This window comes from Bos indicus x Bos taurus, chromosome 13, assembly GCF_003369695.1.
Source record: "Bos indicus x Bos taurus breed Angus x Brahman F1 hybrid chromosome 13, Bos_hybrid_MaternalHap_v2.0, whole genome shotgun sequence".
Taxonomy (NCBI): Eukaryota; Metazoa; Chordata; class Mammalia; order Artiodactyla; family Bovidae; genus Bos; species Bos indicus x Bos taurus.
Genome location: NC_040088.1, coordinates 35,950,513 through 35,968,089, shown reverse-complemented (window position 1 = coordinate 35,968,089; position 17,577 = coordinate 35,950,513).

The following is a 17,577-nucleotide window of genomic DNA, read 5'->3' as shown; positions in this document are numbered from 1 at the left end:
CAGAGTCTCCTGCATTGCAGGCGATTCTTTACCAACTGAGCTCTCATAACTTTATGTCAACTTTACATCTGATGTCAAGTAATTTTTGTAACCTTACACAAAGTATTAAGTGGCAGACCCAGAATTTGAGCCCCAAATTAACTGACTCCAGAAAATAAATTCTTGACACAAGACTGGGATAGAAAATTAAGAGGGCTGGTAATACTAAGAGTATTTCTAATTTTGATTTTTTTACTACTATTAGGTTGTCTTATCTTTAAAAACTATGGTTATATTTTCAAACAACCTAGGAATTAATCAACAGCAAGTTTAAATATTGGTACACAATCGTGTGTGTGCTATGAATACAATTACATACAAAAATATCTTCAAATGACAAAAACTGAAATCAAACATTAAATATGTGGGATTGTGTTAAGGGAGAGGGCTGAGGGTAAATTTTTTTTTTTTTTTGGCCACACCACAAGGCTTGTGGAATCTTAGTTCCCTAGCCAGGGATCAAACCCAGGTCATCGTCAATGAAAGTTCTGAGTCCTAACCACTGGACTACCAGGGAATTTCCTGAGGGTAATTATTTTTATGTACAATTTTTAAATGTTGCATTATTTTCAATAACAACAATTAAAAAGTAAAGGAGAAAAAGGAGAGAGGAAGTTAAACACTGAAATTTAAAATTCTGGCTCACCCAAGCAGGAGGAGTGGTCTGCTTTGGTATGTCTCAAGACCCAGAATTCACTTAGTTTGGCCTCTAAGGTCACTGGAGCAACTTCAGCATGGTGATGGGCAGATGTTGGCCACATTGAGGTTTTCTGAGTCCTTCTATAGTAAACCAGGTCAAAAAATAAACACAAGAATGCATTGACTCATTTCTGCTCTTGTTCCCTCATTTTAGGGGGCTTGACAAGTAAATATTTGGGCTGCACAAAGTCAGCAGACTTTGGCCCTCTGTGATCTGTATTGGGACCATCTATATGCCCAGAACCTAAACTCGTGGACCTTTGTGATACTCTTGAGGGCAACTTAACCTCTCCCAAGGTCCAGGAATCAGGGTGAAGGATATTAATAATCTAGGGATATCCACAGAGACAAAGCTCTGAATGGAGCTGAGGTTAAGAAACAGTGGAAGAACAAGTACCAAGATGGGTCAAACTGCAGCCCTGGGGTCCACCTTAATTCCAGAAAATAGAAGTTTATTGTCTGAGGACATTCCTAGAGGGCTGTGGCTCTGCCTGCTGAGTTGCACTGCCCTGTCTTCAAGGTCCCTCCTAATCTGCCCAAACTGGTAGATGGAACAGAGAAACGTTTCAGCCTGGTACCACATGAACTTGGATGGTTCCAAAAGTGACTTTCATTGACTTTGTAGGTCCTCTTCTCATCCCCAGCTTGTCACAGTTACTTGTTGTTCAGTCACGAAGTCGTGTCCAGATATTTGCAAACCCATGCGCTGCAGTACGCCAGGCCTCCCCGTCCCTCACTGTATCCTGGAGTTTGCCCAAGTTCATGTCCATTGAATTGGTAATGCCATCCAAGAAATAATCCTACTGCTGCTGCTAAGTCGCTTCAGTCGTGTCCGACTCTGTGGGACCCCATAGACAGCAGCCCACCAGGCTCCCCGGTCCCTGGGATTCTCCCAGCAAGAACACTGCCATTTCCTTCTCCAATGCATGAAAGTGAAAAGTGAAAGTGAAGTCGCTCAGTCATGTCTGACTCTGTGCGACCCCGTGGACTGCTGCCTACCAGGCTCCTCCATCCATGGGATTTTCCAGGCAAGAGTACTGGAGTGGGGTGCCATTGCCTTCTCCTGCTAAAATACAAATTTAAGTGTATTGGTTCCCTCATAAAAAAAAAAAAAAAAGCCCTTCAAGAACTCCTCAGTGCCTGCTGGATAGTCAAATTATTTTCCTAGTCTGTCATCATCTGACATTAATCAACTTTGCAGATACTTGAAAGACAGTGAAAGTGTTAGTCACTCAGTCATGTCCGACTCTTTAAGATCCCATGGACTCTAGCCCTCCAGGCTCCTCTGTCCATGGGATTCTCCAGGCAAGAATGCTGGAGTGGGTTTCCATTCCCTTCTCCAGGGGATCTTCCTGACCCAGGGATTGAACCCAGGTCTTCTGCATTGCAGGTAAATTCTTCACTGGCTGAGCCCCTACAGGTACTTGACTTCAGTCAAATCAACCTAGTCAGCACCCCATTGAGATACTTGCTTGTTCCTCCCTACCTTTGGGACTGTGTGTGCACAGGTCTCTCCACCTCTCCAAACTGAACCAGCTTGGGGCATACAACAAAAGTTTCAGTAGAAATGAACTGAAAAATGACCAGGAGTATGGTAGTTATCTTTGTGAATGTAGGAGTTACAGTGGAAAAATGCCAATGAGAGAGTTGGAGAAGATGACCCGTTTTGAAGAAAATATTTTCCAAACAGTTTCCTAAAAACACTCCTCCTGGAGATATCAGTACATGTCATTGCAATCTGTGTCCTCCTGGGAGTGTCATAGTGTCCATGAGGGCATGACGGAAGTCATGTGATTAAAGAAAAAAAACCCTAGCATTTAGTCCAGAATTTCCCAAATGTATTTGATTATGGAACTCCGATTTACTGTTACACCTATTAGAATCCCTTAGAAGAAGCATTTTATAGAATATGACTGAAAAATATTACTTTAAGTCTGTCCTTTTTCACTGGGATTCAAAAATCCCAGTAGTCTTTTCCCTAAATGCCCACAAATATAAATATCTGGAAAGAGTCTTGGGAGACCAGGTGTCTCCCAATATTTCTTCTCCCCTTTTTCCAGAACAACAAATTTTAGCTGGGCACATGGCCGCCAAGAATAAAGTCAGCTCTGCCTGGCTTCTCTTGAAGCTAGATGTGGCCATAGGTCTCACTGCTGGATCGCACTCATAAAAAAAAGGAGTATGCTCTCCCTTGTTTTTCCCCCTGTCTCTACTACAGTGATGGAAGGCAGAGGGCTGGGGAGCTATATTGAATCATGAGGTCAAAAGCAACACAGAGCAGGAAAGGTAGAACAAGAAGAAAGAAGATGCCAGAGCTTCTGGCAACATGATAGAGCTGAGATGCTATACCACCTTGGACCTTTTTGTGAGAGAAAAAACTATTTCTATCTGTTTGTGCTCAGTCATGTCCAACTTTTTGCAGCCCCATGAAATTTAGCCTTCCAGGCTTCTTTGTCCATGGAATTTTCCAGTCAAGAATACTGGTGTGGAATGCCATTTCATACTCTAGGAGATCTTTCTGACCCAGGGATCGAAACTGTGTCTCTTGCATCTTCTGCATTGACAGGCGGATTCCTTACCACTTCAGTTCAGTTCAGTCGCTCAGTCGTGTCCGACTCTTTGCGACACCATGAATCGCAGCGCGCCAGGCCTCCCTGTCCATCACCAACTCCCAGAGTTCACTCAGACTCACGTCCATCGAGTCAGTGATGCCATCCAGCCATCTCATCCTCTGTCGTCCCCTTCTCCTCCTGCCCCCAATCCCTCCCAGCATCACCTTACCACTAGTGCACTTGAAAAGCCCATTTCTATCATCTTCAGGTGATATTATTTTTTATCTCTGTCACTTGCAGCCAAGCCTGTATTCTCACAAATGCAGTTACCATTTATTCCTCTGTCTAACCAGAACAGTATCCCTATCACTTAGGGAATGCTTTCCTACTTTCTAACAATGTAATTCTTGGGGAGTCTGCAGAGTCCCATTTTCCTGTCCATTGTAATGGTTGCAGGAATGGACACTGGATACACTCTGGCTAAACAGAACGCTTTCTGGGATTTTTCTACCTGAAGCTGGTAGGGAAGAAACTTTTCCTTACCAGTTATGAGGCTATCAGAGCATGAACTGAAGCTTCCTAAGGATCTAGTTCTGAAATAGGAGGGAAGGGGACAGGGCACAAACTTTAAAAGAATGCCATAGCCATAGGTCATGACATAAATGGTTAGAAACAACTAGGTCCAAGATGGAAGACAAGACTTCCACTAGACTTTGAGCCTCAGCATACACTAATTGTAACACATCAGTATCCTAAATGACACACCCCTAGGCACCATGACAGTTCCAAGGTCAACCATAAAAGGTCAAAAGTGGGCCATAGCCTGATTCTTCGAACTCCCCACCCCTTCCCCTAAATAGCCAAAATACTCCTCCCACTTATTAGCCTATGAAATTAGCCACCCCTATAAAAACTGACGGCCCTGTACTCTGGTGCCACTCTCACCTGCTGAGGTAGCCCACACTCTGTTTGTGGACTGTGTTCCTCTAAATAAATCCACTTCTTCCCCAATACTTTGTCTCTCACTGAATACTTTCTGAAATGAGATATCAAGAACCTGAGTTTCATGGAGTCCTGAGACCACATGTGTGATCTCAATTAAAAGACCATGGGTTCAAGTCCCAATCCGAGTTGCACAGTTTCAGTTCCAGCCTTCTTATGGAGACTGATGGCCCAAGTAACTGGAGCCAACCAGCATAGTGACTTAGGTCTTATTCCCTGGAAACAGACTTTGAAAATAGTTATGTGCAACAGATTCCTGAGGAAGGGCTTCTTAGGGGAAATTAGATGGAAGAAGATGGGGAAGCAAATCTGATTTAGGGCAGCCTTTCAGGTGCAGTCCAGCCTCACCTGAGCTCTTGAGTTACCTTGCCCTCAGGCAAGAGAACTAGACTTTTCCTTCTCCTATACTATCACTCATTGATTAAGGGCTGTCCCAGGAAACATATGGAGAAGGCCATGGCACCCCACTCCAGTACTCTTGCCTGGAAAATCCCATGGGTGGAGGAGCCTGGAAGGCTGCAGTCCATGGGGTCGCTAGGAGTCGGACACAACTGAGCGACTTCACTTTCACTTTTCACTTTCATGCATTGGAGAAGGAAATAGCAACCCACTCCAGTATTCTTGCCTGGAGAATCTCATGGACAAAGGAGCCTGGTTGGCTATAGTCCATAGAGTCACAAAGATTCAGACACAACTGAGATGCTTAGCACGCAGGGAATGTAGAATCCTAGAACTTACAGAAGAGCTCCAAGAACTCCAGAACAGTCCTCCCATGAAAGTCACAGACTTGAAAAAGAACAGAAACCCCAGGGCTGGGCACACATAACCAGTGAAAGGACTGCCAGAGGATCTGGATGCCACACTGATAGTAACTGCTGCACAGCCAAAGTTACTATCTGGAAAGTTAACTGCTGGAGCCGGCTTGGAGGGCTTGGGTGTTGTCAGGGCACTGCGGGAGGGGTAGAGCTGAGGATTGAGACTGAGGCCTTGCACCAGTGACAGCACTGGGAGAGCATCTCTGGAGCCCAGGTGAAGAGCAGTTTGCCAAGCCCAGACGTGCTCTGGGATGGGTGAGCCCAAGGCCAATCTGAGGCTTGGGTTGGTGAGTGTTGATGGTGCAAGGTGAGAAAATAGGAAAAAAGCTATCTTGTCCTTTTCACTTTTTTGTTATGTTGTTAAGAAGTAGGAAAAATTTTTTGAAAGATTTATTTGCTTAATTTATTTATTTATAGTTCTCTATTTGGCTCAGCTGGGTCTTCCTTGCTGAATGTGGGCTTTATCTAGCTGCAGTGAGTGGAGGCTACTCTTCACTGTGGTGTATGGTCTTCTCATTGAGGGGGTTTCTCTTCTTGCCTGGAAAACCCCATGGACAGAGGAGCCTGGCAGGCTACAGTCCACAGGGTCGCAAAGAGTCAGACACAGTGGAGCGACTAACACTTTCACCTTTTTCTTCTCTTACTGTGGCTCCCAGGCTCTAGAGCACAGGCTCAGTAGTTGTGGCACACAGGCTTAGTTGCTTCAAGGTATGTGGAAGCTTGTGCAAGCTTCCTGATGGGAGGGACTGGCCATGAGGAAAACTGGATCTTGTTCTGGTAGGCAAGGCCATGCTCAGTAAATCTTTAATCCAATTTTCTGCTAATGGGTGGGGCTGTGTTCCCTCCCTGTAGTTTGACCTGAGGCAATGGTAGGGGCAATGGTGACCTCCTTCAGAGGGACTGACACCAGCATGCTGGGCCTCCCAGGATTGTTGTAGTCAGTGCCCCTGACCCTGTGGTAGGCCAAGTTGACCCACACCTCCACCAGACTCCCAAGCACACACAGCCAAGTCTGGCTCAGTCTTTTGTGAGGTTACTGCTACTTTCTTCTGGGTCCTGGTGTGCACAAGGTTTTGCTTGTACCTTCCAAGAGTCTCTGTTTCCCCAGTCTTGTAGAAGTTCTGTAATTAAATCCTGCTGACCTTCAAAGTTGGACTCTCAGATGTAAGAGCTGGAAAATAAAAAATGGCTGAGCATTGAAGAACTGATGCTTTTGAACTGTGGTGCTGGAAAAGATGCTTGAGAGTCCCTTGGACAGCAAGGAGATCAAACCAGTCAATCCTAAAGGAAGTCGACCCTGAGTATTCATTGGAAGGGCTGATGCTGAAGATAAAACTCCAATACTTTGGCCATCTGATGCAAAGAGGTGACTCTCTGGAAAAGACTCTGATGCTGGGAAAGATTGAAGGCGGGAGGAGAAGGGGGTGACAGAGGATGAGATGGTTGGATGATATTACTGACTCAATGTACATGAATTTGAGCAAACTCTGGGAGATGGTAAAGGACAGGGAAGCCTGGCATGCTGCAGTTCATGGGGCTGCAAAGAATCACACGCAACTGAGTGACCAAACAACAACAAATGTGGAATCTTCCCAGACCTGGGATCAAAACTGTGCCCCTTGAATTGGCAGGTGGATTCTTAACCTTTAGACCACTAGGGAAGCCCCCCCCCCACTCTTGACTGTCCCTCTTGACACCTGCATCTCACTCTTCTCTGTTCCACAACTACATTCTTCTAGGCCCATGGTGGCTGTTCCCAGTGCCATCCTTGCACCTTACTCCTTTGTGTGGCACTTTTGGTAACAACTCCTCTCAAGGTAGGATGCTTGACCTCTGCCCTGGTGTTGTGCCCCTGAGCCTGCTCATCTGGCACCAGCTTTCACAGAAAATCATGGTCACATCTGTTCTGTAGTGGTTTCTGTTGAAAGCCCACCTTTGACCAGCTCTGCGCACCTATCTCCAGTCAGTTTCATTGTGAATGGCTACCACTAGAAACCTTCAGAAGAGTGCCCTTGGGTATAGGTGCCTCCGTGATTACCTGGAGGGCTGGAAGTACCTGGAAATTTCCCCCCTTCTCCATGGCCAGTAGACAAACATTGGTGTGGGAGTACAATAGCCTAGTTCCTTTGCCTGGGTGTGTAATTTACTCTCAGCTCTGGAGTGATCAGGCCAGGGCTGACATTCTTGCTGGGCTTCCTCTCCTTCCCTGTCCTGTTTCTCCCACCTCACCACCTTACAGGTTTGTCCTGGAAACACTTCTTTCAGAAGCCCTAAATGAAAATTCAGGTACAACCTGATCCACAACTCCAAAGTTCATCAAGGTGCTCATTTTGCAACTGGAACTCACTGAATACTAAGTGATTGACTGATATAATTGTATAAAGTACATAGCAATGATGACATTCTGATGTTGCCCCAGCAGCCATTCCCCCTTATCACCTGCACTCAATTTTCTTAATTAAAATCATCACTCTCACATTCTCAGCCAGTCAGTGCATAGAAGGTAGACTCCTACCCAAGCTCCCTCATGGATCCTAATTGGTTTAAGACTATCAATAGACTCCATTCCTCTGCCCACAGAGATTAGTTCCATCTTGGGCAGGAAACCAGACTGATCTAATGGGAAGTCATCTTACCATTGGACTGAGGAGTCATCTGTTTGGATTGCCAGGAAGGAAGAGCCTCCTCACAAGGCCCAGGAAGAAAAGGTTGGCTGCTCCCACCACCCTGGGAAGGATTATAATACCTAGAGCCAGAACTGAAATGCAAAGAGAAGCTAGTCCTGGTCCCATCATTTGAGCCCCAGATAGAAGACTATTATTTACAGGAGCCTCTAAATTCTTTTTATTAATTTAGTAGTTGATTTGAGTTGGATAGTTTTTCTTTTATTTGTACACTTAAGAGTAGTAAATGATTCCTTGACTCTTTCTGGAAGTAGTCCGATTTTGAGATTACTTTAAGGAGTTCTTTATGCATTCTGAATGCTTCATTATAGGGATGAATTAAAAGGAAACTTTTCCCCTGGGGAGGAGGATTTCATGTTCAGTGGGTATACAGTTTCAATTTTTCAAGATAAAAATATTCTAGAGAATCTTTGTTGTACAATGCAAATATACTTAACATTACTGAACTGTACACTTAAATCGTTATTATGGTAAACTTAATTTTGTGTATTTTTACCAAATAAAACAACATAGAATGTAAGTATATACATATATCTAAGTGCATCAAGCCATACCATTCAAATGAGTGCATTTTATGGTAAATTACAACCTAGTAAAATTATTTTTTAAAAAAGACTCTTTCCCTGTAGCAGCAGTCCCTAACCTTTTTGGCACCGGGAACCAATTTCATGGAAGATGATTTTTTTCCATGGATTGGGGATAAGGGCAGGGGTGGGGGTTGGTTTCAGGATGATTCTCGTGAGGTGCACACAATGTATATCCCTGGAATGTGCAGTTCACAGTAGGGTTTGTGCTTTTAAGAGAATCTAATGCTGCTGCTGATCTGACAGGAGGCAGAGCTCAGACGGTGATAGGAAGCAGCTGTAAATACAGATGAAGCTTTGCTCGCTTGCCACTGCTCACCTCCTTCTGTGCAGCCCAATTCCTAACAGGCGTGGGTGGCGGGGACCCTCTGTTCTATAGAGTCCCAACCTCATGACATCCTGTGTAATGAGCAATTTCACAATTACCGTCAGGATTTCCAGCAATGGGCCAAGGACCCAATTTTGTTATTGGACAGAGAATGCTGTGGTGCAGTTGTTACCCTATTCACAGGGGATAACATGATACTGTGACTTGAAACAAAATCATTAACTATTGTTGAGCAGGTGAACCAATAATGTGTGGATGCCTGTTAGATATTCTTATTGATATTCTTTAAATTCATTTGTTCACTCTTTCGATAGATATTTACTGAGTAATCACTATATGATAGGCACTGTCCTAGGTGTTGAGGATATAATAATGACCAAAATAGACAAAAATATGTGCCCTCATGGATTACATTCTAGTAGGGGAGATACACATAAATAAGATAAATGTGTAAATGTATACCATGATGGATAGTGAAAAGTATTACAGGAGAAAAATAAATAAGGAGTATGGAGGACAGAGGTTAGCCTAAATGAGAAGGCAACACTGGAGTAAAGACTTCATGAATGAAACACAAACATCAACCTCACTGCCTTGTGGAAGTATAATCTGAGGCAGCATAGTTAGGAAATTGTGTCAATTCTTCGCATGAGGTGGCCAAAGTACTAGAGTTTCAGCTTTAGCATCATTCCTTCCAAAGAAATCCCAGGGCTGATCTCCCATAGTTTATGCATAAACTATGCCCCGTCTAGTCAAGGCTATAGTTTTTCCTGTGGTCATGTATGGATGTGAGAGCTGGACTGTTAAGAAGGCTGAGTGCCGAAGAATTGATGCTGTTGAACTGTGGTGTTGGAGAAGACTCTTGAGAGTCCTTTGGACTGCAAAGAGATCCAACCAGTCCATTCTGAAGGAGATCAGCCCTGGGATTTCTTTGGAAGGAATGATGCTAAAGCTGCAACTCCAGTACTTTGGCCACCTCATGCGAAGAGTTGACTCATTGGAAAAGACTCTGATGCTGGGAGGGATTGGGGGCAAGAGGAGAAGGGGACGACAGAGGATGAGATGGCTGGATGGCATCACTGACTCGATGGACGTGAGTCTCAGTGAACTCCAGGAGTTGGTGTTGGACAGGGAGGCCTGGCATGCTGCGATTCATGGGGTCGCAAAGAGTCGGACATGACTGAGCGACTGATCTGATCTGATGCCCCAATGCATAGTTTATGCTCTGTGGTCACCATCTTGAAATTATATAAATTTTAAAACAAGGGACCCTGCATTTTAATTCTGTGCTTTATTATGTAGCTGGCCCTGCATATAGCACTTTATCTTGGGGGTTCAGCAATGCCTTTGAAGCTGAAACTCCAATAATTTGGCCACCTGATGTGAAGAACTGACTCATTAGAAAAGACCCTGATGCTGGGAAAGATGGAGGGCAGGAGGAGAAGGGGACAACAGAGGATGAGATGGCTGGATGGCATCACTGGCTCAATGGGCATGAGTTTGAGTAAACTCCAGGAATTGGTGATGGACAGGGAGGCCTGGCATGCTGCAGTCCATGGGGTCACAAAGTCTCAGACACGATTGAGCGATAGAACTGAACTGAACTGAACTGAATTGAATGCCATCCCCCTAACACTCCTCTCAAAACCACAAATACTCCAAAACATTAATACTCTGAATATTAATGATTTGCATCTCTAAAATATTGGTGTGAATTGTTTTTCTTCTAACTGATCTTGGGTGGCCTGCAATGGCTTGGAGCAGGGCTTGGATTCCCAACCAGCGATTAAGGCTAGGTTGCAGTGGTGAAAACACCAGATCCTAGCCACTAGACCAGTGGTCAGTGACAAGGGCCCTGGCTCTTTGACTTTGCAGAAAAGAATTTCCACAAAGTTGGAAAGTAGTGAAGCAAGTAAAGTATTTAGTAGGAGGGAAAAGAGTATAGTATGTGTGGAGAGACACACAGGCAGAGGGAGAATGCTTAAGTTGCACCCACATGGCATTTAAAATCACTTATATGAGGCATTTCTTCTGGGTTTCCTTTGGCCAATCATTATGATTCCTTTGGCCAATCATTATGATTCACCTGGAAATCATATACAAATCATATCATTATGATTCACTTTCCATATTTGGTATATCTCAGGATCCTTCCTTGTGTGTGCACACATCTCTTAGCTAAGATGGATCCTACTGAAAAGTCAGCTGGGTAGAATATCCCTTGACATGACTCCCCTTTGGCCTCCTAGGAGCCTTTTCTGTGTTTGTGTGATCAGAGAGATCTCCTGACTTTGGGAATGAGAAATATGTTGTATGTGCCAGATCTAGCCTCCTCCCTAATTGTCCTGCTATTCTTATCTTGGAATTTCTGTCAATAGAGATGAATCTCCATCAATATAGAATGAATCTCCAATTGCTTTACCCTGGCGGGGCTCATTTGCCTCCTGCCTCAGGACAAGTTTAAAGTGTGAGATAGAAATTATATCAGTCAGGGTAGGCTGGGTTATGATGCATAATAGAAACTCTAAATTCCAGAGGCTTTAAACAAAGGTTTATTTCTCTCTCACACTACACATTTATTATGAGTCACTTAGGAGCTCTTCTGTGCATCATCCTTACTCAGGACTCACTAGAGGAAGTAGAAACAAGGGAAACTGTGCACTGGCTCTTACAGCTTATCAGAAGTGACATGCATCACTCGAACTCACATTTCATTGGCCAATACAAGTCACATGAGGACACCCAGCCCAAACAAACAAGGAAATACAAAGAGGAGTCCAGGAATGGGCACATTTGTTAACCAATTGTTCTAACACCATTTTTTGAACAACTCATCCTTCCTCTCATGATTTTAATTGTGCATTTGTCATATATTAAATTTTTTATTGACATTTAGGCCTCTTTTTGAATCTTTCTGTTCCACTTACTTCTCTTTTCATGTGTGTGCAGAATTATTCTATTTTAAATTTCTGTAGCTTTTCAATGTCATACAATATCAAAAAGGATAATAAGTACTCCCTCAAGTTTCTCTGTTGAAATCTTTTTCTGGTTAGTATCATCCCTTTAATTTTTAGATAGATTTGAGAATCACTTTGTCAAGTCCTCCTTACCCCTTCTACATGATTTTGACTAGGATGGAATTATATTTGTAGACAAATGTATAACTCTTTACAATATAAACTTACTAATTTGGACATGAGCTTGGGCAAACTCTGAGAGATGGTGAAAGACAGGGAGGCCTGGTGTGCTGCAGTCCATGGGGATTCAAAGAGTTGGACACAACTTGGTGAGTAAACTAATCTCTCAAGTATCTCAGTAAGCTTTCTTTATTTTCTTCAAATACATTCAGTGACTTCCTATTAATTTGATTTCTAGGTGTTTTGTTTCACAGTTAGTGTGGGTGGAACCCTTATTATGGTTTCTAATCATTAGTCTAGTATAGTAGAAGGGTTCTTGATTTTGCTACTGTTTGTAATAATCCATCCTGCTACTGCTGCTAAGTCACTTCAGTCGTGTCCGACTCTGTGTGACCCCATAGACGGTGGTAGCCCACCAGGCTCCCCCGTCCCTGGAATTCTCCAAGCAAGAACACTGGAGTGGGTTGCCATTTCCTTCTCCAATGCATGAAAGGGAAAAGTGAAAGTGAAGTCGCTCAGTCGTGTCCGACTCTTAGCGACCCCATGGACTGCAGCCCACCAGGCTCCTCCATCCATGGGATTTTCCAGGCAAGAGTACTGGAGTGGGGTGCCATCGCCTTCTCTGAATAATCCATCCTACTATTAAAAAAAAAACAACACTTTTTTTTCTGTAGGTTGTCGTTAATTTACAAATTATGATTAGTCTCTTGTTCTCTTCCTTTTTTAAAAGCCAATTTTATACTTCTTATTCTGCATCAAGAGTGAAACTTGGAGAGTTAACCGATGCAGTTTTATTTCCACTGTTTTCTGTGACCTAATTGCTACTTCTTCCAATATTTCTCTCCAGCAGTTAATATGTTCTGCACTTATGGGCCTAGGGAATGGATGACACAGCAGAATACATAGGAAAAGGAAGTCAAATTCTTTGAGCTTGCAGTTTGAAATGTCTACCAGATTTAGAAGAGCAGACGTGGAAGTGATGAAGCCTTTGAACTGAGTAATCAAGATGGCCTCTGGACCACAGCTGATCCATGAGTTGTTTGTCACTGGTCCATGGTGGTAGAAAACTACAGGCCAAAAAAAAAAAAAGAGAAAGAAAGAAAACTACAGGCCAATATCACTGAGGACCATAGATGCAAAAATCCTCAACAAAATTTTAACAAACAGAATTCAGCAACACATCAAAAAGCTCATACACCATGATCAAGTTGGGTTTATTTGAGGGATAGAAGGATTCTTCAATATACAGAAATCAGTCAATGTGATACACTATATTAACAAATTGAAAGATTAAAACCATATGATCATCTCAATAGATGCAAAAAAAGCCTTTGGCAGAATTCAGCACCTATTTATGATTAAAACTCTTCAAAATATGGGCATAGAAGCAACCTACCTCAACAGAGTAAAGGCCATATATGATAAGCCTACAGCAAATATTATTCTCAATGGTGAAAAACTGAAAGCATCCCCCCTAAGATCAGGAACAAGACAAGGGTGTCCACTTTCACCACTATTATTCACTATAGTTCTGGAAGTCCTAGCGACAGCAATCAGAGAAGAAAAAGAAATAACAGGAAAGGAAGAAGTAAAGCTCTCACTGTTTGCAGATGACGTGATACTGTACATAGAAAGCCCTAAAGATAGTATCAGAAAATAACTAGAGCTAATCAGTGAATTTAGCAAAGTTGTAGGATACAAAATTAATACACAGAAATCACTTGCATTTCAATATACTAACAATAAAAAATCAGAAAGAGCAATTAAGGAATCAATCCTATTCATCACTGCAACAAAAGAATTAAATATCTAGGAATAAACTTACCTAAGGAAACAAAAGAATTGTACACAGAAAATCATAAGACACTAATGAAAGAAATCAAGGATGACATAAACAGATGGAAAGATATTCCATGTTCCTGGGTAGGAAGAATCAATATTGTGAAAATGACTATACTACCAAAAGCAATCTACAGATTTAATGTTGCTGCTGCTGCTAAGTCACTTCAGTCGTGTCCGACTCTGTGTGACCCCATAGACGGCAGCCCACCAGGCTCCCCTGTCCCTGGGATTCTCCAGGCAAGAACACTGGAGTGGGTTGCCATTTCCTTCTCCAATGCATGAAAGTGAAAAGTGACAGTGAAATCGCTCTTAGCGACCCCATGGACTACAGCCTACCAGGCTCCTCTGTCCATGGGATTCTCCAGGCAAGAGTACTGGAGTGGGGTGCCATTAGATTTAATTCAATCCCTATCAAATTACCAATGGTATTTTTCACAGAACTAGAACAAAAAATTTCACAATTCATATGGAAACAAAAAAGACCCTGAATAGCCAAAGCAGTTTTGAGAAAGAAGAATGGAACTGGAGGAATCAAGCTTTGTGACTTCAGATTACACTACAAAGCTACAGTCATCAAGACAGTATGGTATGGGCACAAAAACAGAACTATAGACCAATGGAACAAGATAGAAAGCCCAGAAATAAACCCATGCACCTATGGGTACCTTATTTTTGATAAAGGAGGAAAGAATATACAATGGGGCAAAGACAGCCTCTTCAATAAATGGTGCTGGGAAACTGAACATCTACATGTAAAACAGTGAAATTAGAACACTTCCTAACACCATACAAAGATAAACTCAAAATGGATTAAAGACCTAAATGTAACACCAGAGACTATAAAACTCTTAGAGGAAAACATTGGCAGAACACTCGATGATACAAATCAAAGCAAGATCCTCTATGACTGACCTCCTAGAGTAATGGAAATAAAAACAAAAATAAACAAGTGGGACCTGATTGAACTTAAAAGCTTTTGCACAGCAAAGGGAAATATAAGAAAGGTGAAAAGACAACCCTCAGAATGAGAGAAAATAATATCAAATGAAACAACTGACAAAGGATTAATTTCCAAAATATAAAAGCAGCACATACAACTCAATGCCAGAAAAACAAACAACCCAATCAAAAAGTGGGAAAAAGACCTAAACAGACATTTCTCCAAAGAAGACATACAGAAGGCTAACAAACACATGAAAAGATGCTCAACATCACTCATTAATAGAGCAATGCAAATCAAAACTACAATGAGATATCACCTCACACCAATCAGAATGGCCCTCATGAAAAAGTCTACAAACAATAAATGCTGGAAAGGGCATGGAGAAAAAGGAACACTCTTGCACTGTTGGTGGGAATGTAAATTGATACAGCCACTATGGAAGATGGTATGGAGATTCATTAAAAAACTAGGAATAAAACTACCATATAACCCAGAAATCCCACTCCTAGGTATATATCCCAAGGAAACCAAAATTGAAAGAGACACATGTATCCCATTGTTCATTGCAGCACTATTTACAATAGCTAGAACATGGAAGCAACCTAGATGTCCATCGACAGATGAATGGATAAAGAAGTGCGGTATATATACATGATGGAATATTACTCAGCCATTAAAAGGAACGCATTTGAGTCAGTTTTGATGAGGTGAATGAACCTAGAACCTATTATACAGAGTGAAGTGAGTCAGAAAGAGAAAGATAAATACCGTATTCTAACACATATATATGGAATCTAGAAAAATGGTACTGAAGAATTTATTTAGAGGGCAGCATGGAGAAGCAGACATAGAGAATAGACTTATGGACATGGGGAGAGGGGAGGAGAGGATGAAATATATGAAAGAGTAACATGGAAATTTATATTACCATATGTAAAATAGATAGCCAATGGGAATTTGCCGTATGGCTCAAGAAACTCAAATGGGGGCTCTGTATCAACCTAGAGGGATGGGATGGGGAGGGAGATGGGAGGGAGTTTCAAAAGGGAGGGGATATATGTATACCTATGGCTGATTCATGTGGAGGTTTGACAGAAAACAGCAAAATTCTATAAAGCAATTATCCTCCAATAAAAAATTAATTAATTAAAAAAAAAGAAGCAACAGTTAGAACTGGACATGGAACAACAGACTGGTTCCAAGTCAGGAAAGGAGTACGTCAAGGCTGTATATTGTCACCCTGCTTGTTTAATTTATATGCAGAGTAAATCATGAGAAAAGCTGGGTTGGATGAAGCAGAAGCTGGAATCAAGATTGCAGGGAGAAATATCAATAACCTCAGATATGCAGATGATACCACTGTTATGGCAGAAAGCGAAGAAAAACTAGAGTCTCTTGATGAAGGTAAAAGAGGAGAGTGAAAAAAGTTGGCTTAAAGCTCAACATTCAGAAGACTAAGATTATGGCATCTGGTTCCATCACTTCATGGCAAATAGGTGGAGAAATAATGGAAACCGTGATAGACTTTATTTTTCGGGGCTCCAAAATCACTGCAGATGGTGACTGCAGCCATGAAATTAAAAGACGCTTGCTCCTTGGAAGAAAAGTTATGACTAACCTAGAGTACATATTTAAAAGCAGAGACATTACTCTGGCAACAAAGGTCCATCTAGTCAGTTATGGTTTTTCCAGTAGTCATGTATAGATGTGAGAGTTGGACTATAAAGAAAGCTGAGCACCCAAGAATTGATGTTTTTGAACTGTGGTGTTGGAGAAGACTCTTGAGAGTCCCTTGGACTGCAAGGAACTCCAACCAGTCAATCCTAAAGGAAATCAGTCCTGAATATTCATTGGAAGAATGGATTCTCAAGCTGAAACTCCGATACTTTGGCCACTTGATGCAAAGAGCTGACTCACTGGAAAAGACTCTGATGCTGGGAAAGATTGAAGGTGGGAGGAGAAGGGGACAACAGAGGATGAGATGGTTGAATGACATCACCATGGATATCACAAAGGACATGAGTTTGAGTAAGCTCCGGGAGTTGGTGACGGACAGGGAAGCCTGGAGTACTGCAGTCCATGGGGTTGTAAAGAGTTGGACATGATTGAGCAGCTGAACTGAACCTAACTGATATGGAAAATTATGCAAATAAACAAAACAAGATTGTTAATTCCAGGAAAAACTCAAGTTGTTTCTTTTTAAAGGCGAAGTCATAAATATCTGTCCTGGCTTATCTGTAAAATAGGGCTTATATATTCTAGGTAAGAATTGGAGAAGGAAATGGCAACCCACTCCAGTATTCTTGCCTAGAGAATCCCAGGGATCAGGGAGCCTGGTGGGCTGCCATCTATGGGGTCACACAGGGTCGGACATGACTGAAGCGACTTAGCAGGAGCATTCTTGGTAATGTCAACATTTAATATTGATCCAATCACAGTGACACAATTTTATGGAGAAAATGTAGGGCCTGGAAGTATGTACCACAGGGGATGATGAGGGAACAGAGCAAAATCTCCATCTTCCACTGGAGAAAATCAATTGACTAGGCCTAATACTGAAACACTGTTAAATGGTAATATAAATATTTCATGCGGTGATATAGAAGTCAGTACGAAAGGTTTCAGCTGGAAGAATTGAAGGTGAGTGTTTCTGGGGGAGCAAGGGAAAAGGGCTCCTCTTCCTTTGCAGAAGACTACTGATTTTCATGACCAGCCTGATGGGACCCCATGACTTTGTCAGATATATGCACTGATAATTTTGAGAAAAAGAAAACAAAATTTAAAAAGAAAATTACCAAAGTTCCTCATTCCTTAGCTGGTCACAACCTAGTTCTGTGTCACTCTGGCAACCTTAATCCCCAGCTCTCCCAGTGCCCATCCTGGGCACCCAGACCATAGTACCCATCATCAGTTTGGGACCAGCCCAAATTTCCCTTCCACCTGCCCTTGAGC